Below are 26,701 nucleotides of genomic sequence, written 5' to 3' on the forward strand. Positions count from 1 at the left end.
GGAAGCCAGTGCAGTTGATGTAGCAAAGGTGTTACTCTGTCATCCCTCCGGGCCCTACAAATCATACGTGCTGCAGTATTCTGTATTCTTTGTAGTCGCTTCAAGCTAGCTTGAGTGATCCCTGAATATATGATATTACAATAGTCTAAGCGTGAGGTAATATAAGCAGATGTCAGCGTTTTAAGGGAATCCTTACTAATTGAATTCCTAACTGACCGAAGTCTCCTAAGATGGAAAAAAGATTTTTTCACTACGTCAGATATTTGTTCCTCGAAAGTCAGAGCAGAATCAATTATAACCCCAAGGTATCTAAAAGATTTAACTGTAGGGATGTTCTTGCCAAATAGCATAGGTACCACTGCTTGACATGTGCCCTGTCCTACTATCCAAGATGTTATAGTCTTATCTGGATTTAATACTAATTGATATGTTGTGAGCCAATCTGCCACTTTATCCAGACAAATTTGTAGTGGTGTAAGATCCATATTAGATGGTTTAACATAATGAATAAGAAGAAAATCGTCCGCATAAGAATAAAAACTAATACCCATTGTTTGAATGAGAAGTGCCAAGGGACTGACATATAGATTAAACAGTAATGGGGACAGGACCGATCCCTGTGGAACCCCACATGGTAGATTGTATTCTGTAGAAGACGATTGCTGCTGAACTACTTTAAATGAACGTTCGGTAAGAAAAGATATAAACCATTTCATAATTGTCCCTGAAAGACCAATCTCACCTAATCTATCAAGAAGTAGTTTATGATTAATTAAATCAAAAGCTGCAGATAGATCAAGTGAAACAACCAAGGCAATATAGCCATGCTCTAGTTTTGCATGAATCTCACTTAACATCGAAGTCAGGATAGTCTCTGTGCTATGGCCTTTCCTAAAGCCCGATTGTCTAGGATGTAGCAAATTTTTGGAATCCACATAAGTTTGCAATTGTCTAAACACTATTGTCTCTATCACTTTGGATAGGAACGGAAGATTAGAAACTGGTCTATAATTGTTGGGTGTTATAGGATCTAATGAGGGCTTCTTCAGAATAGGCTTTACTAGCGCCTCTTTTAGAGTAGCAGGGACTACCCCTTCAGAAAGACTCCGTACGATGATTAAATACATAAACTGTTGGATTTCTAGCGTGTGGTTTTTCAACCATGCTGATGGTATGGGATCCAAGGAACTGTAAGTGGGTGAAAGACCTGCAACTAAAGTGTGCAGTGATTCCACAGATGGGAGTTCAAAGTCTTGCCAGGGTACAGTTAGTTGTGAATTTGAGGAGTTGTCAATATGACTGATCCCTGATACCCTTGAGAATTGAGCTCTTAGATTCTCAATTTTAGTGCTGAAAAACTTTGCCAGAGTTTCGGAATCAAGAGCAGGAGATTCTCTATTTTCACTAGTCGTAGTTGTCAAGCGTTTCATAATGTGGAATAACTTTTTCTGTGAACTAGCAGCTTCCTTTATTTCTTTGGAGAAGTAGGTAGTTTTAGCAGCTTTTAGTTGTGTTAAATAATATTTTTGGCACTGCTTACATTTCTGTTTAAATTCTATAGTTCTATGCTTCCGCCATTGGCGTTCAGCTCTACGTGTCTGTTGTTTACATAGTTTTAATCCTAGATGATACCATGGTTGAAACCGTTTTGTACCTTTAGTAATTATTCTTTCTGGTGCAATATCTTCAAGAGCTACAGATAGAACTTGATTCCATGTTCCAATTTGATCCTCTATAGGAAGTGTATCAAAATTCAATGGGAACTTATCCGCTAAAGAAGGTAAAGATGACGTGTCAATTTTTTGTAGACTCCTTGTTTTAATATAGGTAGACTTGGTATTATATAACAACTGTGGTACAGATAAATAAAACTGAAGAAGGTAGTGATCAGACCATGATACCGGAGTTAATACAATTTTTGAACATCTAATTTCATCCAGTTTATGTGTTATTATCAAATCTAGTGTATGTCCAGCAGTATGGGTTGATCCATCCACATGTTGTATAAGATTAATATCCCGTAAAAAATTTAAAAATTTTACTGAACGTGGATTAGATTGATCATCTATATGCACATTAAAATCACCTAGTATTATAAGATTTGAAAACCTAATCGTGGCATCTGCAAGGGATTGATATATGTGGTCCCACCCCACTGCTGTAGTGGAAGGAGCACAGTAGTACAGTAGTACATGAAAAGTGTAACTAGCTGTACAAAATTTTAGCAGTAGAAGTTCAGGGTGTGAGAGTCTATGGTCATTGATTTCCTGAACCTTAAAATCAGACTTAAATATTATAGCCAGTCCACCACCCTTTCTCCCTGTACGTGACGAATAGCTAACTGAATACCCTGGTGGTAGACATTGAAAAAGATAAGATTCTTCCCCTGATAAAAGCCATGTCTCAGTAATAGCAAATAAATCAAGCTGATGCAATTTACAGAGATCTAAAATATAGGAGAACTTACTCTTGAGAGATCTACAATTAATTAAAGCTGTAGACAGCGAGGAAAAAGGAGGGGTGATATCAGGGACTCTGTTATTAGATAATGCAACAGATGTTAGATAGCGTGGGCTATTAGATCTACTAGAATAGGCAAGTCTCTGATTAGTACGCCAACTCCAATGTACTGGAATATATGCTAAATCCTGCATGCCTTTAAATGTTATCAGAGAAGGTGAGTTGGAATTCCAGAGAATCAACAGAATAAAAATAGGGAACATCATTAGTTCATTAGGAACCAAGGCCTTGGCCTCTACATAACTTAACTTTCCTAATTTAATTCCTAAAGCTCAAAAAGAATGAATATTATTCCAGAAAAAAAAACAAAAACAAAACAGCTATATATCCCAGCGTCGCACACCCCAAGGAGCACATCTAAGGAGCGCACCTGCTCCTCCGGCGCGCACCCGACGCGCGCGCCGCAGCGGCACGAGCGCCGCAGCGGCACGAGCGCCGCAGCTCTTCAGTTTAAATAGAAAAGTACAACTTGCTTTTTTGATTGGAGGTGGAGTTTCGCGGGTCACATGACCCCGCCCAGAAATCGTCAGCAGGATAGCCCCAAGTAGGAAGGTAAAATCTAAACACCTAAAAATAATAAAAGCAAAATAAAAACACTTTTCTGGATTGACAACAGCTTAAACAGCTCTCAATGCAGTCCAATATCCTCAATAATCAGTTCTCAGCAGCACGAGCGCCGCAGCTCTTCAGTTTAAATAGAAAAGTACAACTTGCTTTTTTGATTGGAGGTGGAGTTTCGCGGGTCACGTGACCCCGCCCAGAAATCGTCAGCAGGATAGCCCCAAGTAGGAAGGTAAAATCTAAACACTTTTTTGATTGGAGGTGGAGTTTCGCGGGTCACGTGACCCCGCCCAGAAATCGTCAGCAGGATAGCCCCAAGTAGGAAGGTAAAATCTAAACACTTTTTTGATTGGAGGTGGAGTTTCGCGGGTCACGTGACCCCGCCCAGAAATCGTCAGCAGGATAGCCCCAAGTAGGAAGGTAAAATCTAAACACCTAAAAATAATAAAAGCAAAATAAAAACACTTTTCTGGATTGACAACAGCTTAAACAGCTCTCAATGCAGTCCAATATCCTCAATAATCAGTTTCTCATGAAAGGCTACAGAGGAAATTGGAGGGTCGTGGGATAGGAGGAAATGTCCTATTGTGGATTAAAACTGGTTGAAGGATAGGAAACAGAGAGTGGGGTTAAATGGGCAGTATTCACAATGGAGAAGGGTAGTTAGTGGGGTTCCTCAGGGTTTCTGTGCTAGGACCGCTGCTTTTTAACATATTTATAAATGATTTAGAGATGGGAGTAATTAGCGAGGTAATTAAATTTGCTGATGACACAAAGTTATTCAAAGTCGTTAACTCGCGACAGGATTGTGAAAAATTACAAGAGGACCTTACGAGACTGGGAGACTGGGCGGCTAAATGGCAGATGACGTTTAATGTGAGCAAGTGCAAGGTGATGCATGTGGGAAAAAAGAACCCGAATTATAGCTACGTCATGCAAGGTTCCACGTTAGGAGTTACAGACCAAGAAAGGGATCTGGGTGTCGTTGTCGATAATACGCTGAAACCTTCTGCTCAGTGTGCTGCTGCGGCTAGGAAAGCGAATAGAAAGTTGGGTATCATTAGGAAAGGTATGGAAAACAGGTGTGAGGATATTATAATGCCGTTGTATCGCTCCATGGTGCGACCGCACCTTGAGTACAGTGTTCAATTCCTGTCGCCGCATCTCAAGAAAAATATAGTAGAATTTGAAAAGGTGCAGCGAAGGGCGACTAAAATGATAGCGGGGATGGGACGACTTCCCTATGAAGAAAGACTAAGGATGCTAAGGCTTTTCAGTTTGGAGAAGAGACGGCTGAGGGGAGATATGACAGAGGTATATAAAATAATGAGTGGAGTGGAACAGGTGGATGTGAAGCGTCTGTTCACGCTTTCCAAAAATACTAGGACTAGGGGGCATGCGATGAAACTACAGTGTAGTAAATTTAAAACAAATCAGAGAAAAGTTTTCTTCACCCAATGCAAAATTAAACTCTGGAATTCGTTGCCGGAGAATGTGGTGAAGGCGGTTAGCTTAGCAGAGTTTAAAAAGGGGCTAGACGGTTCCTAAAGGACAATTCCATAAACCACTACTATATGGACTTGGGAAAAATCCACAATTCCAGGAATAACATGTATAGAATGTTTGTATGTTTGGGAAGCTCGCCAGGTGCCCTTGGCCTGGATTGGCCACTGTCATGGACAGGATGCTGGGCTCGATGGACCTTTGGTCTTTTCCCAGTGTGGCATTACTTATGTACTTATGTACTCCAGCTGAAACCAGGTGAAAATCCCGTCACACAAGTTAGGGGCAGATCCACCGAATTCTATAACACTGCGTGCATTTTAAGGGAACGCCCATGACTCACCCATGCTCCTCTCATGGCTATGCCACCTTTGCAGATCTATGTGAAACCATTTAAATGCTTATTCCTTAAATCAGCAAGTAAGTGTGTTTTTACGTGGATCTGTCTTTTCTGCCCCATTTCGGTGGCTTGCATCTGTTAGAACATTTTTATGTACCAGTGGCGTAGCCAAGGGTGGGCCTGGATGGGCCCAGGCCCACCCAGTAGCAGGACACCTATGATGTCGCTGGCAGAGATCCCCAAGCCCCACCAGCCAAAAACTCCCAACAACTGTCCCTCCTGCATACCTTGTAAATAGCAGATCTTCGCCTGCAGCGAGCAGCCAGCAACTGATACATACTGGTTTCACCGGCCCCACATCCTTCCCTCTGATGTATTCCCGCCTACGTGGAAACAGGAAGTTGCATCAGAGGGAAGGCTGTGGGGCCAACATGAGCAGTGTGTATTAGTTGCTGCTTGCTGCCAGTGAAAATCTGCTATTTAAAAGGTATTCGGGGGAGGGGGGATGTTTGAGAGACTAAATGGCATGCAGGCGAGAGAGAGAGAGACCAAATCACTTGTGGGACAAGGCAGAGTTCTTCTGCCCACCCATCTTGGGCCCAGGCCCACCCAAAATTGGGTGTCTGGCTACACCCCTGTTCTGTACTGAAATTTTGGTGCGTAAGTAGCACCTGCGCCTAACCATTCGGCGCCATGTACAGAATTTCCCCCTTTATGGGTGATAGATATAACTCCTTAATCTTTAGTATTTAGCTCCAAATCTCTTCCATCTAGCTTGTATCAGTTCTTCCAGCTTAGCTGTTGTAGTATGCTAATTGAATTACATGAGGCTCTGGTGTTTTCCTTAGGTGACAACAGGGTTACTGTGCTCTTCTCCCAGTGGTGGTGTAGGCATGTTCCCTTTCAGATGGTGTGGGTTCCCTGAGTGCTGAATGCTTGCCTTTGTGAACAGGTGATGGATAAACCCCTGAGTGAATGAAATATCTCTTGATACAGAGGGGAAGATGGCATTCACCAATGTCACTGCTTCAGCCTTCACTCCCTTCCCTGACTGGAGTCTACAGATGTCAGTTTTTGTTCTTGGCTGACTAAGGTCTAGGTTCCAGATTCTCCAAGTCCAGATCTTGTGCCTCAAAGATGTGGGAGAAGATGTGGATGAGACTAACATCTCTGATTAGGTTAATGCAAAACTGGAATAATTGTGTCTCTTAATTTGAGCTCCAGAGGACAGCTGATTAACAGACTAGCAACCCCTGCTTAATTACTGTTCCCTCTCCTCTCTTGGGGAGGGGGAGGGGGCAAGTTGTCAAGGTGTATTAGGGCAATAACTTGCAGAATTCGGCCATTCGACTTCTTTGTCATTCACATAGGTCTGACAATGTCCCCCCTTTACTCGTCACCATTGGTTGCCAGTTGTCTTTCGGGTTAAGTCTAAGATTTTATTGTTGGCATTTCATGCATTTAGAATGGGAATGCCACTATATCTTGCATCTCTGACTGTTCCTTACTCCCCAATGTGTATTCTTAGGTCTCAACGATCATAGAATGGTTCTGCTTACGCCACGGTTTGCACATTATGAGTCTACGAGACATAGAGGCATATTTTCAAAGCACTTAGCCTTCCAAAGTTCCATAGAAACCTATAGAACTTTGGAAGGCTAAGTGCTTTGAAAATATCCCTCCTGGTGCTTTCTTCTTTACTGCTCACATGCTCCGGAATTCACTTCCCCTGGAGATTCATAGTGAACGATCTATAAAAGTGTTTAGATCAAAAGTTAAAACATGGCTTTTTTTGCAAGCTTTTGGTCCTTGAGGTGGATCGGGTTTGGACTCAGCATTGTAAGTGCTTTTGTTCTCTCTGTCCTATTTTATGATTAATGGAGTTCCTTTCTTTTTCTTAATTTTAGTCTGTACTTGTTAGTTCAAGCGGTATAGCACATTGTGAATGAAAAAAATAAATAAATAATTTGCCCCTTAACACTACTTAAAGGGTACTAACATAGGTTGTCTTATCCTAACAGAGTGTTATTAAGTCACTGCAGGGTTCATAGTAAGGAGATGTAAAATATTCAAATGTATGTAAAGCAACTCATTACTATGTGCTATACCGTGGTTTACGATGCACACTACAAGTTGCAGCATTACTGGGAGCATTGGGGCACCAGGGCTACAATGCAAAGAGGCTGGGCTCGATGAACCTTTGGTCTTTCCCAGTATGGCAAATTGTAAGTGAGAGTGGGATGTTTGACCACGGAAATTCAAATCCTGGAGACAGGAATCTTAAAAAGCTTGTTTATTGATGAAAAGACTCGACACAACTGTTGTGTTTCGGCCGTCAGGCCTGCATCAGGAGTCTATAAAAACATACATATGCAATTAAAGAAAAATTAAGTAAAAACATAAACCATATATGATAAATAAACCCACAGTAAAACAATAGCATATGATAAAAAACAAAATCAAAAGATAAAATATGGGAATAACATCATTTGCTAAACATCAAAAAATGTGTTCGCATATACAATGTTCTCATAAAGTGCTAAATATTGCAAGAACAATGCGTGCAATAAAATACATATAAATAATGAATAAAATAGGGACTAGACGTACAAAGCATATGAATGAAATATTATATTGGAAGGATATGCTACGATGTGTATAGTTACGGGCGGTAAACTTATAATGAAAAGTAAGGTTATAATGAAAACAGAGAATTTTTTCATAATTACATATTCGCATGTACAATATTCCCATGGAATGCTAATGTTGCATAAAACATCTGTGCAGTAAAATCTATATAAACACATGAATAAATGAAAAAGGGACTAGGCATTCAGGACATGTGAATAAAATTGTGTATTAAGAGGATATCCTATAATATATATACCAGCTTATAATTGAAAAAGAAAAACGCCTATATTGCGACCCAAATCAGGAGATAGACGTTTATCTCACAAAAACGAATAAAGCAGTATAATCGAAAGCCGAATTTGGACGTTTTCAACTGCACTCCGTCGCGGATGCGGACAAAGTTGATGGGGGCGTGTCGAAGGCGTGGTTATCGGGCAATCAGAGATGGGCGCCTTTCGCCGATAATGGAAGAAAAATATGCGTTTTTAGCGAGAATTTAGGGCACTTTTCCTGGACCCTGTTTTTCCACGAATAAGGCCCCAAAAAGTGCCCTAAATGACCAGATGACCACTGGAGGGAATCGGGGATGACCTCCCCTGACTCCCCCAGTGGTCACAAACCCCCTCCCACCACAAAATATGCCGTTTCACAACTTTTTATTTTCACCCTCATATGTCATACCCACCTCCCTGGCAGCAGTATGCAGGTCACTGGAGCAGTTATTAGGGGGTGCAGTGGACTTCAGGCAGGTGGACCCAGGCCCATTCCCCCCCCCCCCCTGTTACACTTGTGCTGGTAAATGGGAGCCCTCCAAACCGCCCCCCAAACCCACTGTACCCACATGTAGGTGCCCCCCTTCACCTCTTAGGGCTATAGTAATGGTGTAGACTTGTGGGCGGTGGGTTTTGAGGGGGATTTGGGGGGCTCAACACCCAAGGGAAGGGTGCTATGCACCTGGGAGCTCTTTTACCTTTTTTTTTTTTTTTTTGTAAAAGTGCCCCCTAGGGTGCCCGGTTGGTGTCCTGGCATGTGAGGGGGACCAGTGCACTACGACTCCTGGCCCCTCCCATGAACAAATGCCTTGGATTTATTCGTTTTTGAGCTGGGCGCTTTCATTTTCCATTATCACTGAAAAACAAAAACGCCCAGCTCACAAATTGTTGAATAAAACATGGACGTCTATTTTTTTCGAAAATACGGTTCGGTCCGCCCCTTCACGGACCCGTTCTCGGAAATAAACGCCCATGGAGATAGACGTTTTTGTTCAATTATGCCCCTCATAGTGTGCTAACATTTTTTGAAGACATAAATATATTTACATAAATATATATTCTTATATGCGATGTTCTCAAAGAATGCTAATGCTGCATGAAACATATGTACAATAAAATCCATATAAATGCATGAATAAATAAATAAATAAATAAAATGGGAACTAGGCATACAGGACATATGAATGAAATTGTGTATTAAAAGAATATCCTATAATGTTTAGTGTACTGACATTTTTATTATTTAATTTCTTTATTAATTTTTCAAATTTACAAGACATACTCATAAATGGAAATACAGCAGAATTTACAGAGATTACATTTAAGTTTGAAACATTTCCAGTTATTGGTATTTAATCTCTTTTAAACACCAAGAAAATTATATATATTAAAGAAAAAGAAAATTGCTTTCTTAGACCACATACAAATTGAACTAGGGGGTGGATAAAGAAGATGAGAAGATCAAATTAAGCATTCTAAATCGGGGTATATGGCCTGGTCCAAAAGCCCAGCATAATCTTCCTTTTTTCCTTAATTCCTTTACACACATTATCTAGACAGTTTTTTACTTTCTATAAATACTTTAAGCTGATCTGGTTCATAAAACATATATTTATTCCCCAAGTATTTTATGCTGCATTTGCAGGGGTATGCCAACAAAAAATTTGCTCCCATAGATTTAACCTCTTCTCTATATGCAAGAAAAATTTTTCTACGATCTTGTGTAGCTCTTGTCACATCGGGGAAAATCCACATCTTTTGTCCACAAAATAACTTTTGAGAATTTTTAAAGTAAAATTTCATCAGTGCATTTAAGTCTTGCTCAAAAACAAAAGATATCAAAAGTGTCCTTCGAGTAGAAACCTCTGATAGGGAATCCTCCAATAATGCCGAGATATCCTGAAGATTCAGGTCTGAGATTTGATTGTTTTCTATTGGGTTCACCTTGGATTGCTTGGATTCAAGTGTACTGACATTTTTATTAGAAACATAATTGTGTCTGTACCTATGCATCCCTTATAAAACTGATTGGAAAAAAGATGATCCAACCGTGACGACGTGGGGACGTGAAAAAAGTTAAAAAAAAAGTTTTAAAAGGGGGCTTGCAAGAAGTTAGATGCATTGAAAATAATATTGAAAAAAGGAACCTGAAAGATAATAAAATGAAAAATGATAAAAATTAAAAAAAAAAAAAGAAAAAAAGAAGAATGTGCTGGCAAAAATGGGGGAGGGGGAAGGAACGAGGAAGATAGAGTAGGGGGGAGGGAAAAGGGGGAGAAAAAAGGGGAAAGGGAAAAAAGGAAGGGGGGAAGGAAAAAAGGAAAACATGAAGGAATGAGAAAAATAGAGGAAGGAGAAAGAAGAAAAGAAAAGAGAAGAAGAGGAATAGTAACATGAGGGGGAAATAAATGAACGTAAGAAGTGTGGAATAGAGAAACCATAAAATAGAATAGAAAACAACAAAATAATAATAAAAATAATAATAATAAATAAAAAGAAAAAGAACTAGGATTGCAGTAACAGGACATGCTTCTATGTATTGCAGATGGTATTATCAATGCCATGCGTGCATCCTATATAATAATTCTCACCTCCAACGTTCTATGCTTGAGACCGTGGCTCCCTGGCTGCAAGTGGTCTGCGAGGCAGACACGCACGGACGTCACTGACGTCACTGACGTCAACACAGCTGATTCCAAGGCAAGGGGAGGAGTAGGGAAACACGCGCAGCGTGTTTCCCTACTCCTCCTACTGCCTCGGAATCAGCTGTCACCACCCCCCCCGCGCTACGGCCCCCTCGAAACCCACCCCCTCCCGCGAACCTGTCGATTCCCCCCCCGGAATGCCGAAAACCGCACCCCCCCCCCGCTGCTGTTGTGCACTACCTTCGGGTGGGTTCCTCAATCATCTTCTCAGAAAGTTTAACTCCGTGTGTCTGACGTCAGACGCACGCAGAGGAACTTCCAGACAAGATGATTGAAGAACCTATGGGAAAGGAAGAACAACACTTCAGCTGTAAGCACAGGTAGCACAACAACGGCGTTGGTGTTGGCGGCAGTTTTCGCTGGCACGGGGGGGGGGGGAACGACAGGTTCGCGGAAGGGGGGGTTCGAGGGGGCCGTAGCACGGGGGGGGGGGGGGGGGAATTGCCTGTTTAAGGCCCGTTTCCTTGCCTACAGAAACGGGCCTTTTTTACTAGTTGTTATAGAAACAGGATATTGAGATGTTATAACGAGACATGCTTCTATGTGTGTTGATGCTGTTATCCATAGCATGCACGCTTGGTTGTGGGTACCACGTTAGCTGGGAACTAAAACCATACGTAAAATGAAAGATATTACTGACCTTGCTCAATAACGTGTCGTTATTGAGTCTGTAAATGCACAGGAATGAAGAAATACATGTAAAAGTAAAAATAAAACACAGTCAAAAGTGATTGAAACGGTGATCTGTAAAGGGTATTGCACTAAGAGATGCACAAAAACAAATCAGTGTTATACTAACCTCAGAGGCCAGGAAGAACAGCTGATATGTGCAGTAGGTAGCAGGTGATATGATGATCTGTTGTAGGGGTCTGTTAACAAGGAAAGAACCAGTGGAATAGTTTAGAAACAATTGCAGGAAACCGCAGGGGAGCAGAAAGAAGGGAAAAATAAACACAGTGGAGCTTGACAATAAAAGCTCTCCTGCTGGTAGCTTAATGAAGGAAAGAGGAGCAAGTCAATAATTTAGAAAGACCTTTGGTGATAAGCTTGCTAGTAGACAAATTGAGGCCCAGATGCATGAAAGACATTGGTAATTCCCGTTCCCTACCGATTCCATAGCGAATCGGTAGGGAACGGGAATGCATCAACGATAGGGAATGCAAATGAGCTACTCGTTGTAGCTCACTTGCATTCTCTAGTCCTTCGGTACCTGAGTCGGAGAATCGGGACGTCCCTTTAGATTAGGCTCCTCTTCCTGGTCTCTTCAGCCAATCAAAGCGGGCTTAGCTGGCTGTTGTCAGCGAAACGCGCTCTGATTGGCTGAAGAGACCAGGAAGAGGAGCCTAATCTAAAGGGACGTCCCGATTCTCCGGCAACCAGGAAAATAGAAAAATTTCACTGTTGGAGGGGTAAGTGGCGCGGCGAAGACTCAGAAGGGGGAAAAAAACCACGAGCGCCGGCAGAACAAAAAACTGCAAAAAAAAAAAAAAAAGACGTCTCTCAGAAGCGCAGGGAGAGTACGTCCTTAAAGGACACCCCTCACCTGCGCTCCCTGCTTTTTTTTTTTTTTCTTTTTTACCTTTTTTGGGGGCCCTTTTCCTTTCTGATTCCCTCACAGGAGCCCTAACAAGAGGTCTGACATCTCGTTAGGGTTCCTATGGTAAGGGAATCGGAAAAACGGTAGTGCATCTGATTATAATGGGCTGCAACGGTACTGCAGCTCATTATAATAGCTTTTCAAACATTTGCATTCCATTTTCGTTGCCTGCTAACGTGGCAGGGAAAATGCCCTTAGTGCATGCCCGGGGTGAACTACTTGCATTTTAAACTGGCTGGAACCAGTTTAAAACGCAAGTTGTGGGCTCGTTAGGTTTTGTGCATCTGGGCCTGAGTGTCCTAAAAAGCATGAAAGGAACTCTATTGCCTAGATGTACCTTTAAAAAGCTAGTCGGAAATGACATCAGGGGTGATTGAGTTAAAAAGTGAAACCATAACTTTAAAATAAAAAATGAATCTAAATGGGGAAAAAAGTGTATGTATGTACTTATATGCTCAATCTGATTGACCTTCCCACCAGAAACATGTCTGTAACTTCGTGAACTTACCTCAACCTACTTTACCCCAATTGCAAAGGTCTCAAGTACAAAACCTACTATGGATCCAACTTCTCCTTCTTAGGCAGCCAACTCTGATTAATTAGTGACTATCTACCCTTCCGGAATCACTAAAAACCCATCTGTTCAAGCAAGCCTACCCAAAGGACCAAGACTAATCCTATGAACCCATCTACCCATCACATATCCAGGAGACAACGATAATGACCTAGACCACTTCTCCCACCTAATTTCCCTATGCTTACCCCATGTCCCATCCCCTTCCGCCTCCTCTACCCCTCCTCCAATGCTCACCTACCCTTGCTCATACCTCTCCTACTCCCTTTAATCTTGCCCATCTCTACCTACTCACTTCTTTTTATTCTGATATACTTAACCTATTTTTCTTCATCAATACTTTGTAATCCCTGTTACTATGTAAGCCGCATTGAACCTGCTTTGAGTGGGAAAGCGCGGGGTACAAATGTAATAATATATATATATATATATATATATACACATATATATATATATACTTTGTTCTATGTAATCAGAACACCTTGTCACTAGAACTACTTTTGTTATATTGTGAGCCACATTGAACTTGAATCCTATTTGAGATAATGTGGATGGAAATGTCATAAATAAATAGTACTGAGAGCCCCACCCATGTCCATCGCATGCTCTACCCATGTGTGTGCCCCTCCCCTTGCATTTATACGCTGTGTAAGTGGGACATACTATACACATGTTAGTAATTCTAGACATCTACATGTACAATTATAGATTTACACTTTTAGAATCTAGTTAAACTGTAGTGGACTTAGTTCCTCTGTCTCCTCAAACCTCACTAGGGGGCCCTTTTACTGAGCCACGTAAGGCTCTACGTGTGCCCAACGCACGCCAAAATGTAGTTACCACCCAGCTACCGTGTGGCTCTTACGGTAATTTCATTTTTGGCGTGCATCTGAAAAATAATTTTTTTATTTTCGGACGCACGTATTGGATGCGCACCAAGTGGCATTTGGCGCGCATAGGTAATTTCTGCCTGGTTACCACATGAGTCTTTACCGCTAGATCAATGGCTGGTGGTAAGGTCGCAGACTCAAAATAGACATGCGGCAATTTTGCTTTTGCCGCACGTCCATTCTCGGCAAACATTTTAAAAAGGCTTTTTTTACAGGCGCACTGAAAAATGGATTGGCGCACGCCCAAAACCCGCACGTACACTACCGTAAGCCATTTTTCAGGGCACCTTTGTAAAATAACCCCTAGAACTCTTGTGGAGGAGGACAATGAGCACCTCTTAACACTCTGTTTAATACTTCCCTTCAAGTCTAAGAAATACCTATTGCCATGGTCTCCCAAACTAGCCCAGCCTTCATTACATTTGAGTGGTACTGCTCTGGAGCAGGAGCCCAGAATGTTCCTCCTGTATATCTGAGGTAGGCCCATTTTGTCATCCTGCTACACTGGTTAGGACTGCTCAGTTAAAGAGACAACTGAGAGGAGATATGAGAGAGCTTCCAAAATCATGAATGGTGAAGAGGAAATGGTTATTTACTCTTTTAAATAGTACTAGAGCTAGGGGTTACCTCATAAATTTGGAGAAAGTATTTTTCACTCAACTATCAAGCTGTGGAATTTGTTACCAGAGGATGTGGTCAAGGCATCTGACATGGCTGGGTTTGAGAGGACTAGAGGAAATATCCATTAAAGTTATTAGGCAAGTAGGCCTCAGAAGTTACTACTTGTGCATGGGAGTGAGCTTCACACTATATTCAAAGACCTGGATTTCAAAAATGGAGCTGCCAATGTGGTTGACGATGGGGGAAGAGGAAAGACTAGTGGTTATATGTAAGAAAAGCAAAATAAGCAAGAGGAAAAGGAACAACAAATGCAAGTACGTAACAAGGTTAGAATTCAAAACATTACAAAGGAATTTCAAAAAAAGGAACACGAGTAGTAGTAGCGCTATAGAAGTGATAAGTAGTAGTAGTACTATCTGCTAAAGCTGAAAGACGTGAAGAAAGAAATCAGAAGGGCGAAAGTTTGAGTGGAAGAAAAGATTATCAAAGAAGGAAAGAGAGATGACAAGACATTTGGAGGGTGGGAGGGGGAATGTCAGGGTGTCAGGGAAAGGAGGAAGGCCAAAGGTTGAATTGTAAGACTGAAAGGTACTGAGAAGCAATGTGCGGGAGGGGGCAAAGGAAAAAGCAGAAATGCTAAACAAATGTTTCTGTTCAGTGTTCAGAGAAGATCCTGAAGAAAGACCACAGGTGGCTGGCAAAAATACATATGAGAATAGAGGAAATAGCAATAGGGGTTTGCAGGCCTAATTTCCTGTGTCATTTATATCAGTGTTTCCCAAGTCCAGTCCTGAAGTACCCCTTTGCCAGTCAGGTTTTCAGGATATCCACAATGAATATGCATGGTCCCTTGTTTCATATTGTTGACAGTCTGTGTTTTGCGTATGCTGTTCTGCTAGCATGTATTGCAGTCCTGTTTGTTCTGTTTTCTTATTGGCTGGTGTATTGGTGAATATGTTCTTTTCTATATTCATAATATAAATGTTAGAATATATAGGTGCCTAATTCAAGGCTTGACAAATCCTGAGCGACAGGTTGCCATGGTGCCTAGAAATTGGACCTTGGCACTGGTGCTTTTGTGTCATCCAAACGTTCTGGCTATCTATTCTGTAGAAATGTACTTTCCTTTCCTTCTGCTTTGATACTATCCTTCAAAGATACCTTACTCTGAACCATGTGCTCTGGCATGAAAATCGGCTTTCCCCCAGGTTCTAGTTCAAAAGCTGCTCTATCTCCTTTTTTTAAATGTCAGCACCAGCAACTTGGTTCCACCTCAGTTAAGGTGAAGCCCATCTTTTTAGAATAGGTTTCCCCTTCGCCAGAATGTTGCTTTGTTGTTAACAAATCTAAATCCCTTTTATCTGAACCATTGTCTCATCCACACATTGAGACTCCAGAGCTCTGCCTGCATCTTGGTACCAGTGGCATAGCCAGACTTCGACATGGAGGGGGTCCAGGGTCCAAAGTGTGTGTGTGGGGGCACATTTCGGCCCACTGTCCCCCCCAACACCACTCCCCCTCCCACTGCCTCCGCCTCCTCCTCACTTACCTTGGCTGGGGGGGGGAGTCCCCAACCTCCACCAGCTGAAGAGTTTTTCTAGCGCTAGTCTCCACCGCATTGCCTGCCCCTGCTCTTCCCCTCACATCACGTGTATGCTCATTTTAGTGAAACCAAACGTGCGTGACACTTCGCACGTGCTCAATTTCATTAAGCATGCACGCGACAAGGGGAAGAGGAGGGCAGGCAATGTGATGGAGACCAGAGCTGGACAAACACTTCAGCTGGCAGGGTCCCCAACCCCTGCCAGCCACACCAGTGGCCCCAAAGACAATTTGGGGGGCCTAGGCCCCCGTGGTCCCCCGTAGCTACGCCACTGCTTGGTACAGGAACTAGGAGCATTTCTGAGAATGCTGCCCTGAAAGTTCTGAATTTCAGCTTTCTAAGTAAGATCCTAAGGGTCCTTTTACTAAGCTGCAGTAAGCACAGATGCCTTACTGCAGGGTGCGCTCAGGCATCCTATGGTAATTTTGGGATCAGCGCACACTACCCGTGTGGAGAGTGAGCTTGTTCTGCACTAGTCAGTTAGCATAGCTATGTTGCCGTGTGCAAAATAGGTGATGGTAGAGGCTCATGTCCTAATGGTTACACGATAATGGGAGAATTAGTGAGTGGCCATTAATAGTGGAAATGGAAAAATTGGCCATTTTACCCCTGTGGTTAAGGACGCACTGAGGCTATTTTTTTTAACCACAGTTTGGTAAAAGGGCTCTTAAATTTGTTGCCATCTGACTGCATCCTGATATTGGTAGGCAGCCCCATTTTAGACAAGTCACATAAACAGGAATTGAGGTGTACAAGTCGATGAATCTCAAGTTTCACCAGTACTTTAGAATAGAATCAGTCAGCATAGAGCCTGATCTAAAATACAACCTTGCAGTTTAAACATCTAGTTTTGAAAAATAAACATTTAATACTGATGGGTTCAAAGCCAGTACATAACCAGTAGTGTTGTGCAATGGCAACATAACAAGGAATTTGGGGGGACAGAAACCATTGGAGGATTAAGAACATAAGACTAGGCAGACTGATGTCCATTTAACCCAGTCTCCTGCTTCCAGCAGTGGCCAATCCATGTCACAAGTACCTGGCAGTATCCCAAATAGTAGCAAGTATCCATGCTATTGACCGCAGGGATAAGTAGTAGCTTTCCCTATGTCTATCTCAAAAGCAGATTATAGACTTTTCCTCCAGGAACTTGTTCAAACTTTTTTTTAAACCCAGATAAGCTATCTATGTAACCGGATCCTCTGGCAACAAGCTCCAAAGCTTAACTATTCATTGAGTGACACCACCACCACCACCACCCCCATCCCTCCAGTGGAATGCTGCTCGATAGCAGCTGTTTCCCAAATCCTATATGTGCTTGGTAGCAGGTGTAACTTCAGATGTCAATCTTTTAGGACACAGACGTCCCCTTCTGAAATGGGGAATAAAAGTCTATGAATGTGCCACCCCCTTGTCCCACCCAAAATGCACCCAAATCACACAGCCTTGCCTTTGTACATTCTCGGGTTTGCTATGTGCATATTCAGGCTTTGTAATATGGGGACTTAGACATTTATGCCGATAAAACTTTTAAGTGCCAGATTATGCAGATATCAAATCTGAATAGAACTTCTACAATGAGACCAAATTATCATCTTAAAGTTGTTAAGGAAGTAGGAATACCCAAACTAATAAACAGGACCTTAAGATTGTTTTGTATATTTTATGCTTTTATTTTGTGTTTGCTTCTAACTGAACTTGAAGCAATTTATTGATAATGGCATTGATAAAATAACCCTCATTTCAAATTTACCTTGAGTCCTTTTATTTGGGATAATTGACTATAAGGGGTGTAGGTAAAATAAGAACATAAGCGTTGCCATACTGGGACAAACCGAAGGTCCATCAAGCCCAGAAACCTGTTTCCAACAGTGGCCAATTCAGGTTACAAGTACCTGGCAATATCCCAAAACAGTACAATACAATTTAAGCTGTTTATCCTAGAAATAAGCAGTGGATTTTCCCAAGTCCATCTTAATAATGGCTTATGGACTTTTCTTTTAGGAAGTTATCCAAACCTTTTTTAAACCTCGCTAAGCGAACTGCTTTTACCACATTCTCTGGCAACGAATTCCAGAGTTTAATTACACGTTGAGCGAAGAAATATTTTCAAAAATTCGTTTTAAATTTACTACGTTGTAGCTTCATTGTATGTCACCTAGTCCTAGTATTTTTGGAAAGAGTAAACAAGCATTCACGTCTACCTGTTCCACTCCACTCATTATTTTATAGACCTCTATTTATTTATTTGTTACATTTGTACCCCACATTTTCCTACCTATTTGCAGGCTCATTGTGGCTTACATTGTACCGTACAGGTGTTCGCCAGTCGGTTGATAACAAATACAGGTTATATTGCGGTCGAAATGAGGTAGGTGTGTATCAGGCACCATGAGGATGGGAGGGATGAAGATTGTATATTGCCCAGTACGATCATAGTTGTGTTGTGTTGCTGGATGTGGGGATTTACGTTGGATCGGTGAGGTAGGCCTTTTTGAAGAGGGTGGTTTTTAATGATTTCCTAAAGTTCAGATGGTCATGGATTATTTTCACAGCTTTAGGGAGTCCATTCCATAGTTGTGCGCTTAGGTAGGAGAAGCTGGATGCATAAATTGTTTTGTTTCTCAGTCCTTCGCAATTTGGGTAATGTAGGTTTAGGTATCATATCTATCATATCTCCCCTCAGCTGTCTTTTCTCCAAGCTGAGGAGCCCTAGCTGATTTAGCCTTTCCTCATAGGAATGTTTCTTTCCTATCATATTTGGTGTTTTAATTGTACTGGTTTTATTTGTAAATTGATACATAGCCATGTGATGTCTACAGGAAGGGCAGTACAGCAAATCAAAATAAACCATAAATCATGTTACAAACAGTTCAAACTCCAGCATTAAATCTTAGCACATACAAGATCCATTTAGCATTGTGTCTTCACATGTGTTAAAACACATATCTGCAAACAGGAGGCACTGTTTGTCCTGTTTGTCTGTCCCTGTCGAGCAGGGACTGTCTCTTCATGTCCAAATGTACAGCGCTGCGTACGTTTAGTAGCGCTATAGAAATGATAAGTAGTAGTACTGTGTTTAAGCAAATTCTAAGTGCCCCAGAATTAACAATTCCAGCCACTAGAAAACACTGACAATGGCCACTGTTCTGTCTGACTGCCTCAGGGTTCTATTAGTTCAATATTCATTACAGTTCCACTCTTCATACTGCTAATTCGCTATGCCATTCACATTGACAAACAATCTGGAAAAGGCAGCAAATAGTGAAGCGATCAAATCTGGAAATGACTCAAAAATTTTTCTAAGTCGTTAAATCACAAAGCTTGTGAGGAGGTGTGGGAGGATCTTGGGAGACTGGGCATTTCTGTGGCAGATGAAATTTAATCTGACCAAGTGCAAAATGATCTATATAGGGAAAACAATTCTAACTATAATATTGCATTCCATATCAAGAATCATTATGGACAGTACCGGTGTTCAGTGGCATCAGTCAAAAAAATATTAGGACTTATTTGGAAAGGAATGGAAATTTATAGTGTTTTGTGTCCAGTCATTTTGTTCTTTATAATACACAGATAGAAATGGTTTAATGGGACAGAACCAAGGGAAGTCTAGTTTCACCAATCATAGTATGACCAAGGACAGTGGAACTAGGAAAAATATAGATAGGCAACCAAAATGATAAAAGGGATGGAATGGCTCTCATGTGAGGAAAGAATAAACAGGTTAAGCGGGAGGTAGTGGAGTTGAAAACGGTAAAGGAATTCAAACATGCGTGGGATAAACACAAAGGAATCCTGTTTAGAAGGAATGGTTCCGTGGAATCTTAGCGGAGATTGGGTGGCAACGCCGGTAATTGGAAACAAAATGAGAGCTGGGCAGACTTCTACGGTCTACGCCCTGATCGTGACTGAATAGATAAGGGATGGACTGGAGTGTAAATTTAATGGGCTTTGATGTTAGCTTCAGAACTTAGTACAAGAACAGTACTGGGCAGACTTCTACGGTCTGTGCCCTGAGAAAGACAAGGACAAATCAAACTCGGGTATACATATAAAGTATCACATACCATGTAAAATGAGTTTATCTTGTTGGGCAGACTGGATGGACCGTCATTTACTATGTTACTATCCAGCTTATAATCGAAAGAGAAAAACGCCTATATTTCGACCCAAATTGGGAGACGGGCGTTTTTCTCGCAAAGGCGCCCAAAATCGGTATAATCGAAAGCCAATTTTGGGCGTTTCCAACTGCACTCCGTCGCGGAAACGAATAAAGTTGACGGGGGCGTGTCGGAGGCGTGGTTATCAGCCGAGGAGAGATGGGCGTCTGTAGCTGATAATCGAAAAAAAAAAAGGCGTTTTTACCCCGATTTTTGGTCACTTTTTTTGGACCCTTTTTTTTCCACGAACAAGTCCCAAAAAAGTGCCCCAACTGCCCAGATGACCACTGGAGGGAATCGAGGAAGACCTCCCCGGACTCCCCCAGTGGTCACTAACCCCCTCCCACCAAAAAAAACCCCACTTTAAAAACTTTTTTTCCAGCCTCTATGCCAGCCTCAAATGACAGCAGAATATGTTTGATCCTGTCACAGCCTTTCCCTGGGTCAGATGTGGCTCTCGGGTGCACTACAGGGTCACATCAGCATTGCATTGTGGTGGGTGTAGGGTATTGGGCTCCGTGATTTCATTAGCTTCTGTTACAGTCTCACGATGTTGATAGTTGGTAGGCTCTTCTCCCATGGTGCTTTTTCCCCTGCCTACTGGGTCAGAGTGTGCCCTGTTGTGTTTCCGGTAGTCCATGAGGTAGTGGCCATTTTTGTAAGCCAGTTTTAGATCCCTTCCATGTGTTAGCCACGTTAGAGAACTTAGTTCTTACCTTGAATGTGGCTGAAAGAGGGCATTGTACAACATTCTGCCAGCTCTGACCTGCTAATCTCACTACCAGGGAGACTCATTGCCAGTGGTGGGGCACAACCTCTGATCTGCAGTTAACTGTGAGTAAGCGTGCTTATTCCAATAAAGGACGTTTTCGGAGAGATTAGTCTTCAGGTGTAAACTGGTGTGCCAATGTTATACAGCAGTAAGAAGTCCTAGAGGCCTGCGTGTATGCAGGTCCCTGGAGCACTTTTAGTGGGTACCGCAGTGCACTTCAGCCAGGTGGACCCAGGCCCCCCCCCCCCCCCCCCCCACACCTGTAACACTTGTGCTGGTAAATGGGAGGCCTCCAAAACCCACTGTACCCACATGTAGGTGCAGTGGCGTACCTAGGGTAGTTGACACCCGGGGCCGGTCATTTTTTAACACCCCCCCAAAAAATACAGTACTAGGCATGCCGAGAATACAAAACACTCAGGACCTATAGAGCAATTCTACCATACCGTAAGCAGTCATTTCTACGAGTCACACAAGGAAAAGGAAAGCATCTTAAACACTACAGTGAGCACTAGAACATCAATTCACCTATTGTAAAATGAAACCAGACAGAATAGTACAGATCGTAGATCCTGCACAGTCAATGCCAACTGAAAGCCATGACTTTTTCACAAACACAGATACACCCTAATCCACTATAGAATAAGTAATCATAAACTTTCTATTTAGACAAAAATTAAACTGAACCCTCAATGCCAGACTCTGCATACAATGCAACACCACAGAAACAGAAACTGTCCCCTAGTACTGTGCAAAATATAAAGACAGCAGATGTAAATTTGAAAAAAACTAACAAGTACCAATCACCACTTTACAAATTAACAAATAGAAATAAAACAAATATAGAAAGTAAAATAATACCATTTTATTGGACTAATACATTTAGCTTTCAGAGGCCAAAACCTCCGTCCTCGGGTCAGTACAGTATAGTGTTGTTACAGTATCCTATCCTGACCTGAGGAAGGGGGTTTTGTTCTCCGAAAGTTAGTCAAAATGTATTAAAATTAGTCCAATAAAAAGATTACCTTGTTTACATGTTCTATTATAAACATTTATTAACACAGCTACAATACTACTTTAACCTAAAGCAAAAAACAAAATATATATTTTATTTACAGTTTGTTGTCTCTGGTTTCTGCTTTCCTCATCTTCTTTTCACCATCTTCCTTCCATCCAGCATCTGTCTTCGTTCTCTGCCATTCAGTGTCAGCCTTCTCTGCTGTCCCCTCAATCCAATGTCTGTCCTCTCTCCCTGCCCCTTCCATCCACATCTGCCCTCTATCTCTGCCCCTTCCATTCACTGTCTGCCCTTTCCCTTCCATCCACTCCACTGTCTGCCCTTTCTCTCTGCCCCTTCAATCCACCATTTGCCCTCCCTCTCCCATCCATCCAGGGTCTGCCCTCCCTCTCGCTCCCCCTTCCATCTAGGATCTGTCCCCTCTCTCTCTGCCCCTTTTTTCAGCCCCCAGTTCCAGCCCTCTTCTCCCATCTGAACACCCCCACCCCAGTCCTCTTCTTCCCTCCCCTTCTCCTGTCTGAGACCCCCATCCCAGTCCCCTTCTCCCCTCCCCCTCCCCTGTCTGAGACCCCCACCCCAGTCCCCTTCTCCCCTCCCCGTCTCCCATCTGAGATCCCCACCCCAGTCCCCTTCTCCCCTCCCCTTTTCCCCTCTGAACACCCCCACCCCAGTCCCCTTCTCCCCTCCCCTTTTCCCATCTGAACACCCCCACCCAGTCCCCTTCTCCCCTCCCCTTCTCCCGTCTGAGACCCCCACCCCAGTCCCCTTCTCCCTTCCCCGTCTCCCATCTGAGATCCCCAACCCAGTCCCCTTCTCCCTCCCCCTCCCCTGAGACCCCACCCCAGTCCCCTTCTCCCCTCCCCTTTTCCCCCTCTGAACACCCCCACCCCAGTCCCCTTCTCCCCTCCCCTTTTCCCATCTGAACACCCCCACCCCAGTCCCCTTCTCCCCTCCCCTTCTCCCGTCTGAGACCCCCACCCCAGTCCCCTTCTCCCTTCCCCGTCTCCCATCTGAGATCCCCAACCCAGTCCCCTTCTCCCCTCCCCCCCCCCCTGAGACCCCCACCCCAGTCCCCTTCTCCCCTCCCCTTTTCCCCTCTGAACACCCCCACCCCAGTCCCCTTCTCCCCTCCCCTTCTCCCGTCTGAGATCCCCACTCCAGTCCCCTTCTCCCCTCCTCCTCCCCTGTCTGAGACCCCCACCCCAGTCCCCTTCTCCCCTCCCCGTCTCCCATCTGAGATCCCCAACCCAGTCCCCTTCTCCCCTCCCCCTGCCTGAGATCCCCACCCCAGTCCCCTTCTCCCCTCCCCAGTCCCCTTCTCCCCTCCCCTTCCCTTCTCCCCTCCCCTCCCCTTCTCCCGTCTGAGACCCCCACCCCAGTCCCCTTCTCCCCTCCCCCTCCCCTGTCTGAGACCCCCACCCGTCCCCTTCTCCCCTCCCCTTTTCCCCTCTGAACACCCCCACCCCAGTCCCCTTCTCCCCTCCCCTTCCCTTCTCCCCTCTGAGATCCCCACTCCAGTCCCCTTCTCCACTCCCCCTCCCCTGTCTGAGACCCCCACCCCAGTCCCCTTCTCCCCTCCCCTGTCTGAGATCCCCACCTCAGTCCCCTTCTCCCCTCCCCTTTTCCCCTCTGAACACCCCCACCTAAGTCCCTTTCGCCCCTCTCCTTCCCCACCTCAGTCCCGTTCTCACTACTGTCTGAATCGGCGAAGCAGCATCGCAGGCAGCGCCTCCTCTGCCCTGCTGCTTGTAAAAAAATCAAATCTCCTTCTCCTCGTCTTGACGTCGACTCGGGCCTTCCAATCAATCACTATGTCCCGCCCTCCTCTAAGGTAACTTCCGCGAGGGCGGGCGCCGGGCGGGACATAGTGATTGATTGGAAGGCCCGAGTCGACGTCAAGACGAGGAGAAGGAGAGATTTGATTTTTTCACAAGCAGCAGGGCAGACGAGGTGCTGCCTGCGATGCTGCTTCGCCGATTTTTGTTTAAAGGAGGAGGCGGCGGGAGCGGAGCACCCCCCACCCACTGGCACCCGGGGTGGACCGCCCCCACCGCCCCCCCCACTTGGTACGCCACTGTGTAGGTGCCCCCTTCACCCCTAAGAGCTATGGTAGTGTTGTACATTTGTGGGTAGTGGGTTTTGGGGGAGGGGGTTGGGAGCTCAGTACCCGTGGTAAGGGAGCTATGCATGTGGGAGCTTTTTCTGAAGTCCACCGCACTGACCTAGGGTGCCCAGTTGGTGTCCTGGCATATCAGGGGGTTGAGTGTACTACGAATCGTTGCCCCTCCCACGACCAAATGGCTCGGATTAGGACGTTTTTGAGCTGGGCGTTTTTAGTTTCCATTATCGCTAAATAAAAGAAACGCCCAGCTCAAAAACGTCCATTTTTTCGAAAATACGGTTCGGCCTGCCCCTTCACGGACCCGTTCTCAGAGATAAACGCCCATGGAGATAGGCGTTTCCATTCGATTATGCCCCTCCACGTAAGACTCTTCTGCTTAGAGAAGGGACGGCTGAGAGGAAATACGATAGAGATCAGATCTGCAATACTGTATTATGAATGGGGTAGAACAGATAAATAGTACTAAGATTAGGCAAAGATTTCCAGTCCTGTTCCAGGGGACTCTCATCCAGTCAGGTTTTCACAACAGGCACAATTAATCTTCATGGGAGAGATCTATATACACTACTTCCATTGCATAAAAATTTCTCATAGTGAATGTCCTGAAAACCCAAATAGCTGGGGGTTCCCCAGGACAGATTTGGGAACCACTGGACAATGGGATGTTTCACAAATAGTAAGTAGAAGATTTGAAACACATTGAAGAATCTTACATAAGACTAGCCATACTGGATCAGACCAATGGTCCATCTAGCCCAGTATCCTGTTTCCAACAGTGGCCAATCCCACAAGTACCTGGCAGAAACCCAAATAGTAGTAACATGCCATGCTACCAATCCCAGGGCAAGCAGTGGCTACCCCATGTCTGTCTCAATAGCAGATTATGGACTTTTCCCTAGGAACTTGTCCAAACCTTTTTTAAACCCAGATATGCTTACTGCTGTTACCACATCCTCTGGCAATGAGTTCCAGAGCTTAACCATTCTTTGAGTGAAAAAATATTTCCTACATAAGTACTGCCATACTGGGACAGACCAACAGGTTCATTTTCGAAAGAGAAGGGCGTCCAAAAAGTGACACAAAAGGCACATGGGTGTCCCCGTGAAAGAAGGTCACCCAAATCCAATAATTGAAACAGGGCTGTAAGGGCGTCCAAAAGGTAGCAAAGATATTCCTGGCCTGCTGCATGCTACATAATTTGGCAATGCGCAGAGGACAGGCCCTCCCAGAAGAGCCACAGCCACCACAGTAACAGGCCCCAGATGAACAGGATGAGGAGCCCCCTCCACCTCCCACCCACAGAGCAGAGCAGAGTGCACACCAGCTGGGAGTCAGAGTCAGGCAAAGACTGATTGAGACAAGTTTTGTGTGAGAGTAAGTTGACATTTATTTCTATGACATAGTATTTACACACCATCACCCCCACCCACCCCTCCCACCACCATCACCCGCTCTGTGCATATTCCCCTCCCTCCAACCCTCACCCCTCCAGCATGTCCCATCACTTTCCCCACCCCCTCCCCTGGCCCCGTCCCCTCCTACCACTCCCACTGTGTTCTTTTGCAGCTGGTGCTGCAGGGGAACTCTGTTGAGAGTCCTCTGATGAGCTCTACTCTCCTCCTCTGTGTCCACAAGGCAGCCTGCTGCCTCGACTGCCCTGTGGAAGTCCAGCCACCTTGTGCTCTGTGGCTTGCCCTGCAACGTGGGCACAGGACCCAGAAGGGGAGCTGGTGTGGTGGCTGCTGGACCAATGGCTGGGGAGGCTGAGGATCTCAAGCTCCTCTTCTTAGCGGGTGGTTGCTGTGCAGTGGTGGAAGTAGATGCCAGTTGTTGCTGCATCAGGGCTGTACTAGGTGCTTTCAGGTCAAGGTGTAGGCCCTTAATGCTGTGCTCCAGTCGTTGGAGCTGCTGTACCACTTCACGTAGGGCCTTTACCGCTTCCCATTGCACCTGGAGCACTTCCCGTTGCAGTTCCAATTTCTGGTGCTGGTAGTCTTCCATGTGCACATTCTGGCCCAGCAATTGTGTGGTGAGGTGCAGTAGCTGCCTCCTCTGGCTGGATGGCCTCTACTGAGGAGGTGCCCCCCCTTCTGCATCTTCTTCTTCTTCAGTGCCACCATCGGCAAAGGCTGCAGGTGGTGGAGGGAGAGCCGGCACCGCTGCTGCTGGGTCCTGTGGTTCCACCCCATGGTCCTGTGTGTTTTCTTGTGCAGGCCCACTGGTTTGCTGCTCTGTATGCTGGGGCTGGTGGCCACTAGGGCCAGCTTCTTCCTCCGACTGGCTGTCATCACCTGCATAGCAAAAGGGGAGGAAGTGTGTTGGTCAAAATAACCCACTTTTGTTTTTCAGCATTCATATACATATCCCCACACGCAAAGACCCAGCAAAGTGATGGTGAAGAATGGGATTGGCAGGCAAGCCACAGATGGTACAGAGCTGGAGACGAGGAGCACAGTGTACTACAGAGACTGATGTGGAAGAGAGCCACACAGGCAGGTGGGTATAGAACTGTGGAAGGAGTGCAGAGGACACAGTGGCTACAGCACAGAGGTGTGGGAAGGAGATATGGTTTGGTGATGGGAAAAGAGTTGGGAGTGGGGAGGGCCCCCAAAGCTATGAAACAGTGGTAAACCTACACACACATTGCTGGAAATCCTCCCCCCTGCCCCTGCTACTCCCTGTGTCATGGTCTGTAATGAATAGTGATTTGTATTGCATGTGGTGTTCTCACCCCTTCCCCTACTGAGGAGCACCACACTGTCCCCCACTTGTGTAAAACAGAGTGTAGTGCAGCACAACAGATATC

The sequence above is a fragment of the Microcaecilia unicolor genome, chromosome 13, assembly GCF_901765095.1.
Source record: "Microcaecilia unicolor chromosome 13, aMicUni1.1, whole genome shotgun sequence".
In the NCBI taxonomy this organism is placed as follows: Eukaryota; Metazoa; Chordata; class Amphibia; order Gymnophiona; family Siphonopidae; genus Microcaecilia; species Microcaecilia unicolor.